At 44.4% G+C, this 19,762-nt stretch overlaps 1 protein-coding gene across 4 annotated transcripts in view; it reads left to right on the top strand.

Moving 5' to 3' along the window:
• EVA1A (eva-1 homolog A, regulator of programmed cell death) overlaps nucleotides 1-19,762 on the top strand; it is a gene marked incomplete at its 5' end in the record, with an annotated part of 201,876 nt that overhangs the window by 125,635 nt on the left and 56,479 nt on the right. The window contains one exon of one of the 4 annotated variants that reach the window (XM_084201577.1): nucleotides 10,584-10,730. The exons of 2 other annotated variants lie outside the window; for them this stretch is intronic. Of the gene's footprint in view, nucleotides 1-10,583; nucleotides 10,762-19,762 lie in introns of those variants that run through there. One more of the 4 variants, XM_084201576.1, reaches the window with a different exon arrangement.

Raw genomic sequence — 19,762 nt, 5'->3', positions numbered from 1 at the left:
TCCCATGGATACATCCAACTCTCCATCCTGACATGACAGACATTACTCAAAAATAGCAGGGGATGGGAGCTTAGCATCAGCATTCCCTGTCAGCTCAGCTACTGCCTGTTGGAAAGAAACCTTCCTTCTCTGAGGCACTGGGGATTTCAGGTTGAAATCTTACTGTGGCATAAACTAGGAAGGGGGAATATTTGATTCAGGAGTCTTAGCTCAGAGTCTGGAACATGTTGGCAAAGCTGAGTTCTGGGTATGCAGATAGGCCAATGATTAATGGCTAAAACTCAAGAAGAGCTGCATTATAAATGGACAGAGATTTGTGTTATTTCTCACATAATATGACTATGCTTCTTTGCAATGGCCAGTTTTGATACACACTAATAACAAATTGGGGAAAATTTTATAGGCTTCAGGAAGGTCAGCTGTGTTTTGTTTTATTTTATTTGTCTGGGTTTTTTTTTTTTGTTTGTTTGTTTTGTTTGTTTGTTTGTTTTTTTTTCCATTTCTGTCAGCTTGCTTACATAGTAAGCCCCTTGCTCAAATTCATCACCTTCCTGAGGGTAGAAATGCAACTCTGAGATATTGAAAACTATTAAAACTTAACATGACATGATTATAGGCATCTATAGGCATCTAACTATACTCCTTAAGATCAGCAATTCCCAAAGTTTCCTATTTTTGAAACCCTTTTTGGGACCACAGTACAGTTTCCCTTTGCACAGCCAGGTCTATGAGTTTGGGACTCAGGATGCATCCTGGTTTGGGAACCCCTGTTCCTGCTCTGTAGGGAATAAACACTTTCCTTGCTGAGCCCCTTGGGTCACAGGCTGCACTTTCTATAACCTCTATAAAAAATGAGAAAGCATCAGCAATGCAATGCAAGAGAAGGAAGGATTTAAACACTCCTCTGTCTGTTCCTACCTTTTCAATTTTCAAGAACAGGATCCTTGATCTCCTGTCCATGGGACACACTCATGGGTAAGTATTTACTGGATGGATTTGAATTTGGGAACAGATCTTTGGAATCCAGAGTGTGGAGAATTTTGCAGGTTGCCCAGTCAGTTTTGCACCTTGATTTAAATAATTGTTCATTGAAAATTTATGTCACTTTCATCAACTTAGTGCAGCAAAGATGATATTGGTATCTGTGGCACAAACTGACTGAAAATCCATCCTGCTATTAATAAATGGTGTCTGCAAACACAGTGGCATTTTACTGTTCCTAAATATTTGCCTGCTTTTGGCTGTGCTGTGGAAAAATAATGCCTGCTGGAGTGTTTCTGCCTCTGCCTGTCTTCTGATTGTGACCTGACATGAACTGGTTTATGTAATGCTCCCTAGCAGCATTGCTGCTGCTGGAGAAAGGGCTGCTCCTGTGACCAGAGGTAGCTCCAAATCCTATTTTAAAGGTATTTTGAGCCATTCAACTTTACAAATGTGATGCCAGGAAAGAGAAGGTTTCTTCCTGGGCAAATCACTGGCACTGGAAGCCAGGAGTGTTTTATCACCAACTCCTGAATCAGCTGAGCTTGCTGAGAAGGGCTGTGTTTGTTATTTTGTCTTGTTCTCTGTTGCCAAAGACTCCTCATTTTCTTGTGCTCAGTTCCTCCTCTGCAGCAGATAAGGGGAATATTGCAGTGAGGTGACTTCTGTTTGATAGGTGTCACCATGAGGGTTGGGAAGATTTGATGCCTTAGCTCAGGATGGTGGAGTTTCAATCAGTTGCCTTCACAGGAGCATTGTTACAGCAGTCCAAGGCTATGCAGCTGATGTTTCATGGCTTTGGTGTCATCATCTCTGCAGGAGTCATTTTCAATGTGACATAATATACAACAATATTTAGTTTCAGGCCAGGAATTTTCTTCATCATTTATGTTTGTGGAAGCCATGATTCTTTAATGTAGCACAAATCCAACATATGCAGGGAATAGACACCCTCCAGATGTGCTTCCAGGCCTAAATCCAGGTCTAGAAATCAATACCATACTTCATTCAAGAGCAGTGGAAAGAGGGCCTGGATACCCCTTGATTTCTTTGAGCTGCCTCCATACTTTAAGAGCAGAGGCTTTGCAGGATGAAACTGCAATTTAGGGATAGTCCTTTGCTGATTTCAAGCACTCAATTCTTTGAATTTTAAGAATTAAGTGCTCTCGTGGTGGAAGTGATGTGTCTCAGCTGAAGTCTATTTTAAAATAATCTGCTGGTGATCAGTTGTCTATGACCAGACATCTGGCAAGAATCATGTGGCAAGAATCAAATCTGTAAGTCCAACATACCCCCTGAGAGGAGTTTAGACTGCACCAGTGGAGTGTGTTCTCTGGGACAGCAATTCTGACTCATTTCCATGCCACAGACTCGCATCCATACACAGCAGAACTCAGACTGCAACACTGGGCACCAGGTATTCTGCTTGGCTTTTCTCAGATGCTAAAGCTTTTATACAGGGTTTCCTCCCCCCTCTTTCCTCATTGTCTTTTGTTCTTAATTTTCTCTCTTCTCCACTCCACTTTCTATATGACACATCTCAGCTTAGAATTTATATTCACATGTACTTGTCTCCTGTTCATGCTCATGATGGCTTCGAAAGCCTGAAGGGATATTCTGTAATTTAGTGTCCATTCATGTGTGTTTTCAGGATTCCCATTAAACAGCAACATGCAGAAATGTTGGCAAGAACAGAGATAAGAGAAATGCTGTCCTCACTGTTCCAGGGAGTACAAAGCAGGCATTACAAGGACAAATTTGCCTTCTTTTCTTCAGGGATATCTAATCACTTCAAAGGCTCTCCCTCTGACTGCCCAGTTTTCCAATCTCCCTGCGAGCTGCTGCAACCTGGAATTGGGAGTGTTTGGGCATATGGTGTCAGAGACACCTCAGCTGTCATCCCAGCCAGGGAAGCTCTGAGAAGTGCCATGAAACTTGACTGTATCCCTATTTATATTCCCTACATCCCTGTTTATATTCCTAGAGAATACAGAATACAGTACGGCATGGGCATGTTTGGGCTGGCTCCACATGGACTGACACCCATGGAACCTCCAAGCTGATGTGCCTCTGGATGGGGTCCATCAGTTCAGCAGACAATGTCCCTGCCATAATTTCACTGTATCTGGACCAAGCTGGTGCATCTCCCTACCAAGTGCTGTCCTGCCCTGCAGCATGACTTAGCCAAGCTTGGTAGGGCATCAGCTTGGGCACCTCTCTGTGTTGTGACACGAACCAAATAAAAGCTACAGGGCAGCATCCAAATTTGCATTTCATTTGGGACCATCCTCAAAGGCATTCAGTGCACTTCTGTCCTTTCTTTTTTAGGTGTCTGTTATACCTCTGGCTCTCATGGCTTAAGGCAAATTTTGCTTTATTGGCAAGATACCTCATTTTAGTAACCTTTTATTTTGAATTTGCAGGACATAAGCATCATTTTGGTTTGCTTCAGATGGCCAGGACTGTGTTCTACAGCATAAAAACCCCTGGTAGGAAACAGGGAGTGGAACTGATTCATCAGTAATAGCATCTCAAATGCATTTATTTATTTCTTAAGTGCCCTGGGAAATGCTTTCCTTGAAAACCACAAACTGTGACACACGTGGATTGATTTTTGTGGTTTTTGCTGAATATAGAAAGCAACAACTCTGTATATAGAGTGATTGAAGGCATGGAGACCTTGCTGACACCTCTGTGACATAGGATTATTCAAGCAGGATAAGGTCATACCAGAAAACTTGCAGGAATCTCAAAGCAGGATCTGACAAACCTTGCAAGATCAAAACCCTCAATGTTCTGCATGCATTCTCCTTTCCAGCCTCTGGAGTTGACTTCCTCAAAAAGAGGTTAAAGGAAGAAAGGTACTTTAAAGTTCTTCTTTGTAAATGAAATCATAATTGATGGAAAATTAAAGCAATTGGTGTAATATAAACCTCCTGGTAACTGGAGAAGGTGCTACAGAGGCTTCCCAGCAGTTATACATCAAGAAACATTCTTAATCTCCTAGATAATGTGGAAAAGGAATGATATTTATTATCTACAAGTCGTTACAAGTTGAGGATGCAGTTTATAAAACTGTATTTGGCTCCCCCTCCTTTTCCTCCTTTATTGTAATCCTTCACCATGGATCATTTTACATCCAAACTCACCTTCATCTGTTATCATACTTTGGTGATTTATTGGCATCATGAAGTTCTGATTAATAAGGCTAGAAGGACATCCATCAGAAGAACTAAGAATGTGTGATCATTTCCTCTCAGGCTCTCATTAGCTGTGGCTGTCCTTCTGGGAGTTTTATCTTTGTCTTTCTATTTCCAGACTAAAGCACATGAGGCTTAAAAATAATATCCTAAGATTAATCTTTTGTTTCTCTTGCCTTTTAAAACCTTTGGTCAAGATGGAATATGATCTCCATGCTTTCAGCTGAAATAAGTAGAAACAACCCAAACTGTACAAATACACTCTTAATGAATGAGCAGGCAAGTCAGAATAATAGATGGCTTGATTCAGCCTCATTCATTCTAGATGGAAAATACAAAGTTCTACAGATAATCCTATGATCATATAAAATATTTGTGGGCTAGATAGGAATTACACTCCACAGTGTCTTTTCCAAGAGAACTTCCTTTTTCTTTATGTTGCTTTGGTTTAAAATGACATGAGTTGTGGTGAAATACCCCTCTGGTACTTTCAGGTTGCTGTGCTTAGTGAAGTGGGAAAGGTTTTGTTTCAGAGTTTCTATACTAAGCTCTCTTTTTAATGAGACACTCCTAGGTTAAAAATACCTTCTGAAAGCAACTTCCCACGTCTTTCCTACATCACTGACAGATTGGAGAAGAAAATGTGGAGTACGCCTGAAAGTGATAAGTTGAGGTTAGAGGTCTAGCCAAAGTCAAGTGCTAGGGAGTTTCAGCTGTAGAGAGCTGATGCTTTGAATTATAATAATGTGATTAATGTTTCTAATGTAAGTGGGTTTGGGAGTTACAAGGACTTGCAGCAACAGCTTGGATAAGAATGGTGAAACCTGCTTTTAGAGTTTTATTTATAGCACATTCATTAGGTTGGGCAAAATGGACAACATGTGCTCATGTGGTTAATGATAAATCCATATGAGGACTAAACTAGTTTGCTGACTTATGAGAAAGCCATTTGTAGGTCAGATCTTTCTGGAGAGAGACAGACTTGAGAGAAACAGTTCCTATCTGTTTGGGGGTAGGGGGAACAGGGAAAGGGGAAAAGAAGAAACCAGCTTTTCTCCTTTTGTAAAATACATAGGATGTTATGTTATATAAGTGTTACAGATCTTCATTAGTTTTTAAAGGTCATTTGCCCCTGAAGTTTATGTAGATGGCTTCATAAATGCCAAAAATAGCATGGGGAGGAGCAGATATGCATGGAAATTATTCAAATATTTTTTTAATAAAATGGCAGATAATCTAATGTTAACATATGAAAACTGCAAAAGCCAGAAAAGAATACATCTCTGAGGCATTATATTTTTTCTTGTGGGATTCAGACAATCTAGAATGAAATGAAAGGTACTGAAGGAAAAAAAAGTTATATAAGACTATTCCTTCTGTTTGAATTCACCACACTAATCCTACTGCTGTAAGCAGTTTAAGGTACTCTTTCAAACAGAAATAGTTTCCCGAGGTGAGAGTATAGTTAATAAGCCCAATATTTTGGCACATGGTTCATGTTGTGGTTTTAGTTAAAGATCTGCCAAAAGGATAAAAAACAAAATGGTTTCCCTCCTCTATCCTTATCCAGGCTTGTGCAGGTCCTTCAGCCACAGGTTTCCACCAGAGACCATGATGCATTTGGACTGAAAAAATAAAAAGGAAATAAAAGAAAGAGAAACAAAGACAAACTAGTAAAAGAAAACGCTTATAAATTCCCTTTATGTAGAAGCCAAATGCATAAGTTTCACCCTAGAATCTCAGTAGTTGCATGCTACACATCCTCGCAAATAAACAGGCAAAACCTGTCCATTTGCAACGAGCCATTTCCCTTCTCCACTCTTATTTCTAGGTAGAAATGGAAATGTGATGTTCATTTTCAAGAAAACAAGTTGCCAAGTGAATACTCTCAAATGTGTTCCCCTACCTCTACTGGGTGTTGCTGCAGGTGCTGTTTGTGAATGAGCTCAGATTATCAGAACACACTTTCAGAAAAGCTGACTGATTATAGTGAGTATTTTTAGCAAGAGAAAATGGCACCTAGTGCAGAGATATTTAATGATATATATGTATATGTACAATAAAAACAAGTACAAAAAGCTTTTTCAGATGAATTCCCTTTGAAAAGTCATTTATTACTCTCAGGACAGTCAGTTAATAAAATATCTGTAACCCAGAGTGGATCCCTGCTGAGAAGATGTATTTTAGTGCCACACAGCATCTTGGGTTCCAGTGGTAACTGCATGAAAACTGTGCCTAATCAGAGCTTACCTCATTTAGAGGCTACACAAGATGACTTGTTTCTGACATCAAAAGTTGTGACAACACTATTATAATATTTATTTTATAGATATGAAAGAATCTGTGTTTTGCTCTGACGGGTAAACACATATCTTATTTTTGACCCCTTTGGTAGTCACAGAAAATTTGGTGGAGAGATTGCAATAATTAGCTAGGCTAATAATCCCTGGTGCAGGAGGGTCAGCTCCAGAGGTGATTCATCTCACCTGTGTTAAACTGTGTTTAGATAAAACAAATCATCCTCCACAATGGTCAGTCTCTATTAATTAGAGAGGGTCAGTACAGATATTTAGCTCAGCTCTACCCTTGAGCTGGCTAAACAGAGTGCAGATACATCCTACCCCATGGATTAAAATACTGGTTTTTGAATGACAAGCAAGGACCAAGCTCTAGGAATAGATATGCTCCTTACCTTGGAGAGCTTGCAGACAAAAACCAGTGTCTTAAATATAAGAAATAAGGATGTTAGAGCTGTGTTTAAATGTCTGAGACTCACAGGGCAAGCCTGTATTTACCCAAGGCTTCAGGATGAAGAAAGGTCTTGTGAGTCTTTTGGGTATTTTATCATTCTGAAATTAGCTATATTTAGTTTACTGGTTAAGTTAATTAAGCAGCAGCAGGGCCCTGCCACTGGAAAACATTTATGGTGTTAAATGTTATCATGGTCCCTGTTTATCCCAGGGTGGGGTGCCAAGTCTCTGGCATAGCTTGACCAGTAGCATGACCCAGAGATTGTTCCCAACAGGAAGTCTGCATGGAGCCATTCTTTTTTAGAGGTTAAGGGTATTTAGCCCCCACTGTTCATAATGTGTGCCTGCTGGCCCTGGGACCAAAGACCAGCCCTGACCCTGTTTAGTTAATGTCTTCCTCTTCTCATGTTATTATTTGACCTCTTCACGATCAGAACCATGGGGAAGCAGCTATGGTGTACTGGGCTTGATGCAGGGCTAGCCTTACTTTGAAAAAATGTGGTGCTATCTAATTCCCTTCTGCTGTTCTCTCTAATCTGTAAAGACCTCACAAATCTGATTTTGGCCTGGTTACCCTAATCTGCATCGTGGGCTGCCCAATTCACTGACTTCAATGGGCCACACTGGACTGTGTCAGGATTTGGAGCTGAGCTTGGTTTTTTGAGCTGGTTGAGCAAACAGATCTGCAAGATCTCTTCTTGACAGTGCACTAGCTCTGATCTGAAAGGAGACACAGCTTTAGACATCTGTTTTAAGGGCAGAACTATTCTGAGCTTATTTAAACTTGATACAAGGCTCTGTTTATATTTCTTTGATTAATTGAAAATAACCTCTCATTAAGGAAGTGACAACCAATGCCGTATGATTGTGCTCAAGTCATTCACAGAAGCAAAAGAAATACACCAAAGGTTAGGCAGGTCAAAGCCCTTGTTTGGATCAAAGCATATGTTGAACACTGTATAAATGCCAAATCTGAAAGTGTTTTGTGTTTAAGGTTGAAGTTTGGAGTAAAATGATACTATAACAATAAATCCCTAATTCAGCCTGTTAGATTGCTACTGCATTCACAAAGGCATGGCAAAGAGAGGGATGCATCTGATGGAGCAACTGGATAGGAGTCCAAGTCTGTTAAAAATTTACAGTGTAGGTGAGGTAATACCACATCCAGGTCTGGTAGGCACATTTGAAAAAGAACTTTAATGCAATGGAAATGGATCTTGAAAGAGTGACAGGCACGGTTTGTGGTTTGTCCATAAATCTGCCTTACCATGAGAGACTAAAAAAGCTCAGCTATTTTTATTTATTCAGGACAAGGTTACGAGATGACTTGTCTGTGGTTTTGTAAAGCTGAGTTTGCATGGAGAGGGAGCAGCAGGCTCCAGTTTCCACTCAGAGCGACATGGCTTGGCTGCTTTCAACCAAAATATTGGAGGGTCCCCAGCTATGCCTAGGCTTGAAATATTCTTGCTGTCCTAGGGGTAAACTGAGGATGGGCTGTACCTTGGTGGGCTGCAGCCTTCTCTGTCCATGCCTGATCTGCAACTTCCTGGAGAGGCTGATAAGTGATGGCCAGGGTTGAGGGTGGAGAGTGAGGCCAGACAAATGCAGATCAGAAAGGCAGCCCTTCTTCTTGACAGGTTGTTACCACTGAAATAACTTATCTGGGGTGGATTGTCCTTCCCTGAAAGCCTCTGATTTGGGGTGGAGGTGTCCTTGCATGATGTGCCATAATTTGTAATGATTCAGGTGTTGTTTAGAGTCACCATTCTGTGGCTTCAGCTATGCAGGTGATCAGGCCAGGTGACAGAAATGATCAAATGAGTGACCTCACCTGGCCTTAAAATATTCTTATTAAATAGGAATATTTAAAAATTCTTGTTTTAGTGGCAATATTATATTCCTATAAAACTGATTGGTAAATGGAGATGTCTCAGTGAGGCCATCCTTAGCCTAAGAAAGGTCAATTTTTAGGAAAAAAATCTCCCACTACTTTCATATTTGTAGGCAGAATGGCTATGTTTATATTTGCTTTCCAGGAAAGAGTTAAATCTGAGCTTAGACCTGGGTTCCAACTGTCCCTGTGTTTTATTATATCTGATAGAACATCTTTCAGTAGGATGAGGAGTGATACAGCTTCTTCCAAACTGCATTTGACCTTCTGTTCAATCTAAGTGACCTGATTGTGTGGGCATCTCATCCACCTTTCAGCAGTGGTGTGGGAACCAAATCAGGAAGATGAGGATCCCTTAGAAAGTCCCATGGGCTCCTATCAAAGAATTTATGGCACTGCCTACTGCAAGGGCAGGTGAGATTTGCAGAGAGCCCAGAGTCAGGCTAGGTCTGGGCTGCCTGAGAAGGACACATTTTAGGATGCTTTAAAAACTGCAACCAAGTTCAATAGCTGCTGTGCCCTTGCACCCAGCATGTAGAGAGGTGCTCAGAGGGTTTGCCTTGCTGGAAGGTTAGAGTGGATATTAGGAAAATAATCCAAATAGATTAAGAATAATGCTATTAGAAAATCCATTGGATTGGATATCAGGAAAAATTTCTTCACTGGAAAGCTGGTCAGGCACAAAAACAGGTTGCTCAGGGACATGGTAGAGTCACCATCCTTGGAAGTGTTCCAAAAATGTGTAGGTGTGATAATTGGGGATATGGTTTAGTGGCGAGCATGTTGTTGGACTTGGTGACATCTCCATTACAACATTCCATTCCATAGTGACATTCTTCCATTGCAAAGTTTTACTGTATCTTGATCGGTAATCACTACCTTGGAGTGATTATTCTGTGATTTTTTTTTTTTTCTACTAATACTCTTTTTCTCAGCATTCTGACTTCAGAATTCAAAGACCAAGGTATGAAATACCTTGAGGTATATGCTCATGGGACATAAAAGCTTGATGATTATATGATTCTGAAGTATCCATCCAGCTTTGTTCAGTAAAGGCAGTTTCCTGCATCCATCCAAGCAAAGGTTTGATCACACACTCAGTTTGATTTTCTGCCTCTGTGAGTCGTGCCGCTGGCACATCTCGCGGGTGCCTGGGCTGCCTCTTGTCCTGTCCCCGGGCCGTGCGCTCCTCTCCGGGCTGGGCGCAGGAACCCGGCCCGTCCCCCCTGCCCTGGGAGCTGCGGCACTGCTGCATTTCGGAGCGGCTCCTGCAGCCCCGGGCAGACGTGCCGGGGCTCCTGGGGCAGAGGGACCTCCCTCCTGCCTGCTGCCCTCCGGCACACGCTGGAGCATCCGAGAGCTTAGAAAAGCCAGGAAACTGCTGAAAATGGCATTTTGCTCTTAGTGTCTAATATGATCGCACCACTCCTGCTCAAGTAAATAAACTCTGATGGGAATCCCGCCCCTACCCCCTTCATTCCTTGCTTTAATAAAACTTGTGACAGTGATTTTTTTTCCAGTCAGCAGATTTTTACGCTGCTTAATGGGGGGGAAAAATTTCTCATCCCCCCCACCCGCCCCCAGTAGCCTCCCCTCTCTTTCATGTCAGGGGCCAAGTTTGGATTGGAGCCTGGTGAAGTTTCTGTGTCATTTCCTGTTGCTGCCCTCCCCGACACTCGCTCCGCGCTCCAGCCCTCCCGCAGACGCGCAGGGCGTCCGCCCTCCCTCCCTCCCTCCCGGCCGGCGGCTTTTGGGGAGGATGTGACAGCGCCGGGCACACCTCACGCTCCCGCCTGTCAAGCCGCATTCCTGCTCCTGCCGTCCTCACGGGCTCAGCTCCCAGCCCGCTGCCAGGAGCGCCAAGAAGCCGAACGCTGGAACAACTTTCTTCTCTCCACGCAGCTCGCGGTGCGTCCCAGGCTGCTGGGAACCTGAGGCGGTGAGAGCGAACCCATCCTTCCCCGCAAACTTCGCCGCTCCTCCTGTCCGTGCAGGTGGTGGGGAGCGAGGCGGCCGGGGATGCCGGGGCTGGGTGTTTGAGTGGGCGAGGGGCTGCGAGGGGACGGGGAGGGGACAGGAGCCCCGTGCGTCTCTCTCCGTAGCACAGGTCAGCTGCGAGGGCTGGCATTGGTGCTGTTGTGCTGGTAGCTTGTTGTGAGTGACGGAAAAAGGGCTCTTGAACAGAGGGGGAGAGCGGCACGGGGATGTTCAGAAGCCGGGCGGGCAGCGAGCGGAGGTGAGGCAAAGAGCAGGGGCTGCTCAGCCTTTTCTCTTACGTGTTCCAGCTTCAGTTTAGTGTTCACAGGTTTTTCCCAGGGCCGGCTTGCGGCAGCGTTCACGGGGTTTGTGAGCGTGTCCAGTCCCGGGGATTGCTTTCCTGAGCAGAAAAAGCTGATACACGTGGAAATCTGTGTTACCCTCGCTTGGAGGAGCGGGCAGCACTCGGTGGGCATCTGTAAAATCTTGCCTGTGTTGCCTTTCCTCTGCCATTGCCTTATTTGCTCGCCGAACACGCGTATATTTGGTAGGAAAACGACACAAATGCTTGTGCTTTAAAGTGGAGCAACTGTGACTTCATGTACTATTTCTGTCATTCCTGACTCGTTCAGTCTTGACTGTTTCTTGGACAAACAAGGCATAACAAAGTGACGGATAAATCCCGAAGCATGTGCTGGAGCCGGTTCCCGGAGCTTCCAGAGTTAAAAGGCTTTCTTGAACTCACTGACACAGGGCAGTAAATCTCAATGTGTCAGTAAGCGAGGGAGAAAAGCGCTTGCAGAGCATTGCACACCGGCAGATAGAGTCGGTGCTGCACAACCCCGGGTCCTCACAGGCAGGATCAGCTCCCAACACCTCCAGCTACCCAGCAGCATTTAGAAAGGTCAATTATATGTACAATATTTACCAGCTAATTGTAAGTGGGGCAATAAAGCCTTGGAGTTGGCCCCAGGAGAAATGTTCCCTAGGCGTTGTGCATGGTGTGTTTACCTCCCAGTCACTGCTTGATTCATGTTGCTCCCTCAGCTCCCTCTCGTTTTATGCTGGTTTGGCAGTAGAGTTCTCGCTGTCCCCCCTTCCCTAATGAGAAAGTGGTGGAAAAAGGTACAAGATGGGTATGTAGGAAAGGGGATTTGGGCTCACCCTGAGCATTTCAATCCCTCTCCCCTGCCCCCAGCCAAGACACATCTCCTCCCATGGCTGGGGAAAGTTCAAGCTCCCTGTCTAGCCTTGGCACCCCTTGTCTTGCTGCCATAAGCAGCAATAGCGGACCCAGGAGACATTTACTGACAGCCTTGCCTACAGCCGGTTTCTAGGTAAAAGCTCAAAGTTTTTTCCGTGAAAGGCACTTTTTTTTTTTTTTTTAATCAAGTTGAGGAGGAAATCCTTTTTTGGGTCTTCCAGTCTCCCAGACTCTTTCTGAGTGTTGTGCAACTGGAGGATTTAACAAAAGGTATTCACTTTCAGTTTTCTCACAGCAGGCTTATACATGTACTAGTGAGGTGGTCTTGAGGGTCTGTGTTACCACACAGGGCTTGACCTGGGACAACTTCTGGGTGTTGCTGGAGTTCAGGAAGGGCCAGGACACTCCAAAGGCAGTATGGATGTAGTCACCTTGTTTCAGAGTGTAAAGGAGTTTAATAATATGTAGGCATCAGGCTGTGCCAATTGGCTTCAGGGCTGAAGAATGGGCTCTGGCAGGGGTTAGTTTACTAGCAGAGACATAGCCAAAACTGAGTAATAAGCTCATGTAACAGAGGGAGGAGAGAAACTGTAGCAGGAGTTGCTCTCAGCACCTCCTAGGAGCCTAAGAAACAGCGTTTACCTGGAGCTGTGCTCTGTGTTCTGGATGTGAAAGGGAATGGGGTGACAGACTGGCATTTTCACAGGGGTTCAACAGGCAAGTCAGCTCTGAGGTGAATGGAATCATTGCCTGTGCAAGGTGACTGGAGGGCTGACTGAGCTTCAGGGGCTGCTTTGGGTGCTTGGAGGGGGGAGATGACCTCCACCCATCTATATAGCTGTTGAGAGATGGACCTCTGTCTCCAGTGCAGTTTTTGGGGGTGGGTTTCTAAACTATCTGAAACTTTACCTATGTGCTAGGTGGGAGGTGAACATAATTTCATCCTTAATTCTTTTGGATTTAAATATGAACCCACTTCATTTTAACCTGAGATCACCCTGCTGATTCCAGTGATGTTATTCTTGATTTACAGCAGTGGAAGGCAGGTAAGAATCAATCCCTTGATATCAGCCCCTTAATATTTTTCTGACACTTGCAAAGGAGAAAGCAAAACAAGAGAAACCCACTCAGGGCAAGACCATGATGGGAACTGAAGGGTCTAAAGCACCACCAAGACTTTTCTGGCTTTTTCTTTTTTTCTTTCTTTCTTACTTGCCCTACATCTCAGCTTTTTCTTCTGTCAATAGAAATTTGTTCTGTGCATGAGCAAAAGCTGGGTCCCTGTTTTTACACAGCACTGCTGTAACAGCAGCAAACCCAGGGTCCCTGTCCTGTCTCTCACCTTGTGTGAGCATGCTCTCCACACCACACAGTGCTCGTGTAGCCTTGACAGATGAGCCAAGGGATGGCCATTCCAGTTCTGCTGCTTACCTTGGGAAAGTGCTCTGGAGCCCAACAGACTTTACTGTCTGGAAATATTTCCTGTTGCACAACATAAATTGTCTCTTTCAGTTTAATCCTGTTGTCTTAGATTACCTCACCAAAGCACTACCTTGAGTAAAGCCTCTCTCGACAGCCGCTCCACTGCAGTGGGGGAACCAGTGTTCTAAGAGGCCACAGGGTCTGAAGACTCTGCAAGAAGGTGGGGTGGGCATGTTCTTCCCTTCCCCCTTTCTCATCTTGCACAAGGGCAGGGCAAACAAATCCTGCTTTTTAACACTGGGTCTGTGCAACTTCTCCTCCCTGAGCCAGACCCCTCTGCAGCTCCACAAACCCACGATGGCCACTGAGACCTCCAGGAGGGATCTCCCATCACTGTTAGCTTCTTGTGGTGCTGGTGGTCCTTTTCTCTGAGCTGCTTTTTTCTGCTTCGGTGCTTGAGCTTGGTGCGGCGCTCCCCATCCTGCCCGAGGTTGCTCTGAGGATTCTGTCCTGCTGCCGCCCAGCATGCTGGCTGCCATCTGCTTCAGTTTCTCACAGCTTCTCCTGAGGAGCAGCAGCAGCATTTGGGGTAGCCTTGGCCCAGTTTGTGGGCGCTTCCCAGCTCCCTGTGCTTCCCCATCTCCCCAGACTGAATCAGACACTCTGTGTTCATCTGCTTTGCTCTTGCTCAGCTCCAGCTCTCGTGGTATTTAAATGCTGATGCACAAATTTAGGTAACATTTACACGCTCTAGTGAGTCTTCAGCTTGCCTGCACAAATTTCTTGTTTTCCTTCTTCTAATGCAGTGCCACTACCTGAGGACAGTGCTGCCTCCTTGCTCCAGGGAGCTGCTGATCCCTGCTCTATTATGGGACATTGCCATAGCAATGAGGATGTGTAGTGGAGATGGTCAGGATTCACCAGACCATATCCCTGCTGCTGGCCAAACACAGCCAAAAAGGTGCCTGGCTCCTTCCCTCCCCAAACAGAATCCTGTTTGCTTTGGCTGTTTTTAAACATATTTGCTGGTGGAGCCTGGAGCTCACGGTCAATCTGAGCCTTGCCACAGATGCAACCCACAGCTCTTTAAAATGGATTATTGTGGAGATGGGAAGGACAGTTTTTGTTCTTCTGTCCACTGGCTTGGGGCTACCTGACATGATGGTGGTTGTGGCAGTCACTTGCTTCCCAGTAAATCAGCTGAAGGCAACAAACTTCTCAAAGTCAGAGGCTTTCTCTCCCTCCTGACTTCTGGACTTGAACTGGTGAGAAGGAGGTGAGAGGCCTCTGTATCCCATCAGCAATTCCCTCAATCATCCTCTCCCTCCCTGGAAGTGTTATTTTTGGTTAATTCATACAAGTCTGGGCCTCCTTGGTCTATCCTGTGGGAGGAAGCTCCAGGCTGGAATTTTGTAATAAAAGCCAGATTTTTCTCTGGAGGCAGAGTGGAGGGGGCCACTCCTGTTGTTCCTCCAGTTCTTGTTAGTTCTTGATCAGCTTAATCTGGCAACTGTGAGAGGTTTTCTTTCTCTGCTGAGAATAAATTTGGCTTCTGAGGAAGGTCAGCATTGTGGTGCTCACTCTGAGACACCTGATTTCCACAGAGCCACTGGTGGAACTCACAGCTCAAGCTGTTAGGAGCTCATCTTCCTGATGGAAATTCCCAGCAGTTTACTGGGTCTCTGAGTTCATCACAGACCATTTGCACGCAGGCAGAACCATGGCTTTCCTAAAAACAAGAAGTTTCCTTCCAGTGTCCTTGGCCAGAGTTAGTTTGCTCTTAACCTTAGGAGCACGAGGAAGTCTGTCCCCTGCCACACCAGCAGAGGCTGGTTTTCACTGGAGTGAGTATGTGTGTGTACCTGCACCTGGGAAGAGTTCACAGAGGTGTTCTGTGGTTATGAAAAGAATACAGATCTGGCCTCTGATTTCCTCTGTGACCACAATAATTCAGCATTCTTCTCCTTCACTGACCACTGAAAATGGAAAGACCACTAATCCCTGCTCTCTTCTCTTTACCTGTCCTTGAAGTTGGGGTTGTTTCCATAGGGGCTGGTGCAGTGACAAGCTGAGAACATCTGAAATTGCCATAATTTAAATATGCAGGTGCTAGCTTAAATATATCCTGACAGCTTACTAACTAAATCTGAGTTTTCTTCAGACCCAGTGCTAAGGATGGAGACAGCAGCTGAATCTGACCTATAATTGTCACTGGTACTTTTCACACTACCTGTAAGACAGTCTTTTGGAGTTTCCCATCCAGACTTATTTCACTAACTTCATAAAATCTATCTTGTGCTCCTTTTATTTTACTAGTCACTGTGATTCCCCTCTGACATAGCCTAAACCATGGTTGGACTACTTTTTTTCCTTTCTTTTTTATTAATGTATCCATGGACTGCATAGTCTTCAGAGATTTATTTTTCTCTAATGAAATCAGCCTAATTTTCCTGGCTAGGGTACTGCATGAATGTCACATTTAAATATGTGCTTTCAAGTCCAGTCCTTTCCCTTAGATATACTACTTTACACTACATTTGTCTGTGTTAAACTGCAGTGCTGATTTACTACATCAGTGACCATTAAAGACTCCAGTTCCTCTGACTCCTGTTTTGTTGTTTCTCACTGTTTATTATCCACCAAGATCTGTTTTTTAGAATAGTTGGCGCATTGTAAACTGAAGCTTCTTAATTCTTTTCCTCTGCTTGATACAATAGTTACAATTAGATTAAAGTGTTTTTAGTAGATTTGGATCGCAGAGCAAGTACAAAAAGCTCTCCTGGGAGCCATGAATGTCACAGCAGTGTGTGGTGCCAGGTGTGCACAGGAATGAAGGGGTAAAGATGTGCCCAAAGCAGGGAAGATCCCTTACTTCTCTCCCACAAGCAGGAGGTGGAAGCAGAGACAGATCAACTGTCAGAGGGCAGTCCTTTTTTTTCTTGGAGGCCTTCTTTTTTTTTTCCTGAAGAGCTCTGTAAGTGTTTTCTTCCTCTGCTTCAATTCAGAAGTCAGAAGGGTGCTCTTCAGCCTGCTAAGGAGGCTTGAACAGCACTGAGCCTGCAGGATCTGAGATATGGCCAGCAGGATTCTAAATAGCTTTCAGTCTTACTGCTTAAACATGCAAAATTGGGAATTCCCTTCATTCCCTTCATTTCCTTATTTGAAGAAGCCCAAGCTAGGCAAACCTGCCAGGCATGCTAATGCCTCCTGAAAAACTGCTTCAAAACACAAGTTTCATGAAAGGGCAGCAACAGTGTAGCACAGACCCTTCCCAGAGAGACAGAAGTTCTCCTTGGCCATGTTTAAGTCAACCTCCACCTTCAGGCTGTGCTTCCCTGCACAGGTCTGCATCACCTGTCCTTCAGGAGGATGCTGGGCCAGGTGGTGAACATCTCATGCACCACTTGTGAGAAATTGCAGCTGATATTTAGGAAATGCTTCTGTGCCATGTCAGCCAGCTTTTGAGAGGAGCAAGACAGGAGGCAGGTGCCTGTTCAGATACATCCCTGGTGTTTCCAGCTGGCTGGCTCTCAGCAGCTCCTCATTGGGCACATGAGGGAGCACCTAATTGTCCTTCCCAGACACCCTGTCTCCTTGGACCCTACATGTACAGTACAGGTTCTGAGTCACTCCTCAGAAATTCAGTGCTCCTGACTCCTTCTGACTCTGCTGAATGCCTCAATGCTTAAAATAGATGCTCCAGGTCATGCTGCTGGGTGGGATGGCTGCAGGTTCACTATTGTGACATGTGGGTAAGGCTTTTATTAAACATGGCCTCAAGTCAGCTTTCCATAACTCAGGTTTTGCAGGTGCAAAGGACAGGCTACAATCCGGGGAAGTATTTTTGACCTTAATCATTATTTGCAAAAAGCAGTGTGTGAGGCACTGCCTGTTGTTACTAAGAGAAATGATGCATGTTAGAAGGCGATCACATGGCTATCAGGCCGTGCAATCTGGCTTTATTTTCCAACAACACTAAATACTTGCTGATTCTGTCTGGACCTTGCCTGTAGTTTTCTAGAGTTGTCTCTGAGGCAGGAGCTTTCTTGCAAGGAAAAAAAGTAGGCACCAGGGCCCTTGTTTGCTCTCTGCACAGCTCTGACTGTGCAGCTGGCTGCCAAGCATCACACAGCAAGGCAGAGCAATGCTTGTGAATCACCATGGAACAACATCAGACAAGCCAAACAGACCCATGTGATTTTAGGCAGGGCTCAAGAATTTTGTTCTTTAGCTTCAACCCAGGGGGCAAATTTGTTCATTTTCCTGGCACTGTAACAATGACGAAGTCTCTGCACCCATTTGCCCTGAACTGGTATGGTTTGTTCTCTGAAACATTTGCTGTTCCCATTTTGTGTGACAATAGCAGTTACAGGGTAAGTGGAGATTTTGTGGGACCAATTTTCAGGTACATTAAGCTGCTTTCACCCCCTCCTGAATATATAGAATGTCCTTAAAGCAAGTGTAAGTGGAATTGACTCCAGAATCAGACAAATATGTTCCCAGCTCTGAAGTGAGTATGCATTGCAAACTTTTGTGGGGAGATGAATAACTAAGTTGTTTTCTCACCCTCTGAGACAGGTGCTTAGGACAAAGTGCTTATGTCTGGTGGCCACAATGGATGCTGGAGGAAAATTTTTGGAAGGTTGAAGTACCCGTGTCTGAAGACATTAAGTGCTCCAGTGGTTCATGCACTTGACACATGCAGATTCCTGAGCCTTATCTGGTAGCTACCCGTAGGTTTGGACTAAAATCACAGAATCATGGAAACACAGGGTTAAAAAAGACCTCTAGTTCCATTGAGTCCACCCAACACCACTGTGTTCACCACTTATCCATGTCCCTTAGTGCCACATCTACACCCCTTTTGAATGCTTCCAGGGACTGGTGAATTCCACCAATTCCCTTGGCAGCCTATTCTAATACTCAAGCACAAACCTTGTGAGAGATGTGTGTAATAGCATAGATGGTAAAGTTCTAGAACCTGAAGTGTTCATTACTACAGAACTCACTGCTACATAGAGACCACTAGAGCTTTCTTCACCTTTGATTCTTTCCCCTCATGGCAGAGATCACATAGTGTGAATCAGCCCAGAGATGAAGTGAAAGCCTACAGCATCCAGCAAAAGAAAACTTGACCTAGGGAGGAAGGAAGGTATTTTTTTGTGAAATACAGGAATGCAGGCAAAGATATGAGGAAAACCACCTACTAAAGAGAAGCAAGCTCGTGAAGTGGACATAAAACCTCCTATGCTGACTTTTCATGTCTCCTGGACAGCCTACAGTTATTTCAAGTAAGCACAGCTTGACACAAGCACCCTAAATTATATCCCTGTTCCAGTGGCTTCTTGGGACCCAGTGTGCCACACAGGACCACTGTGGACCTGAGGAGGAGCCCAAGTGCAGATGGAACAGCAAGGAAGCCTGTGACCTCCCCCAGTCCAACATCTATGACATGAGGAGAGTCACCTTATCCAATTGCAAAGTGGGAGTGCTACATCTGTCAGAGGTTTCATTCCTTCTTGCTTGTGGTACCCTGGAAAAGTGAAAAGCTCTGTGTGATTGCTAGTGTTAATAAGGAGGAAAGGGTGGAAAAAACCCCCATGACTTTTTGTTTCATGTGTTGCTTGAGAAAACACGTGCTGTCTGTAGCGAGACCTCACAGCATGCTAATTCTTAAAGCATATATGCAAAAGTTTGAAACTGGAGGTTTTGTTGACCCTGGAAGAAAAAGCAGATTCCAAACAGAAGCTCAGGAAAAAAAATCTGTGGTTCCATCTGTATTTGCTTTTGCTTTACTGATAAATGGATGCAGCTTGCCTGTGTCATGGTTTTGTCCTGCTTATCTTCTGAATCTGTATAAACTTGATTTCTGGGCAATTATAATTTCAAGACCTGGTCGCAAGGTAGGCAGCTGAGGAGCTACATCAATTATTCCATCCTCTCTTTCACTGAAATCTTGAGCTTTGGGTCTTGCTTTTGAGCAGAAATTTTGTGATGGAGACTGTAGGGACTAAATGCCTACATGGAAAATGTGAACCTCCACAGGGGTTTGAACTTTGGTCTACAGAAAACAACGTGATGATTTCAATCTGCAGAGGGCCATAAGGACATTCAGATTAAAAACTCAGTATGGGAAAACTTAATATAAAATCTCCATGGCTGTTAAGGGGGTTAATTCTACCCTTATGTTTTTGCTGGGCCATGGACTACTCGAGGGTATCTGAGGGGTTTTTTCCCCTTGGTCCGTGCCTGCCTCCTTGATTCAGCTGTGGCACTGCTGTGGTGCAATACACAGGGACAAGTCATTCCTGTGAGGTTCAAAGGAGAAGGAGAAGAA

Source organism: Fringilla coelebs (genome assembly GCF_963513975.1).
Source record: "Fringilla coelebs genome assembly, chromosome: 3".
Classification (NCBI taxonomy): domain Eukaryota; kingdom Metazoa; phylum Chordata; class Aves; order Passeriformes; family Fringillidae; genus Fringilla; species Fringilla coelebs.
Note: the sequence above shows the minus strand (reverse complement) of the source record. Positions and strands in the feature narration are given on the sequence as shown.